This window comes from Mandrillus leucophaeus, unplaced genomic scaffold (genome assembly GCF_000951045.1).
Source record: "Mandrillus leucophaeus isolate KB7577 unplaced genomic scaffold, Mleu.le_1.0 Scaffold86, whole genome shotgun sequence".
NCBI classification, from domain to species: domain Eukaryota; kingdom Metazoa; phylum Chordata; class Mammalia; order Primates; family Cercopithecidae; genus Mandrillus; species Mandrillus leucophaeus.
Window position 1 is genome coordinate 1887304 of NW_012109363.1, and position 433 is coordinate 1887736.

Here is a 433-nt window from a genome sequence, read left to right on the forward strand (position 1 = left end):
TCAAGGTGTGGCGGCCCCTGGACTGTGGCCCAGCAGCAACCTGTGGCAGCCAGATCTGGGGCAGGAGGTGGAGGGCAGGAGGTGGAGGGCATGACCATCATGAGGGTGTCCAGGGGAAGTGTCCACAGTCGCCATGTGCCAGCAGCAGGCCTGGATGCCACTGTCTCCTTGTGACCCTGGCCAGGACCGAAGGGAAGGCCCCTGAGATCAAGTAGATGACACTGCACCCCACCCCCCCACAACCCATTGAATTCTATCCATCTAGACGGGCCACTGGCCAAGAGGAGCACAGGAACAGCTTGTGATAAAGGGCCACCTCGGCCTTCTTGCCCACTCTAGCTCCTGCCCCTCCCCAACTGAAGGCTGCTTTCCAGCACCTCTGTTGTCCTGTTGCTCCTTCCTCTCCTTTTTTTTTTTTTTTTTTTTTTTTTTT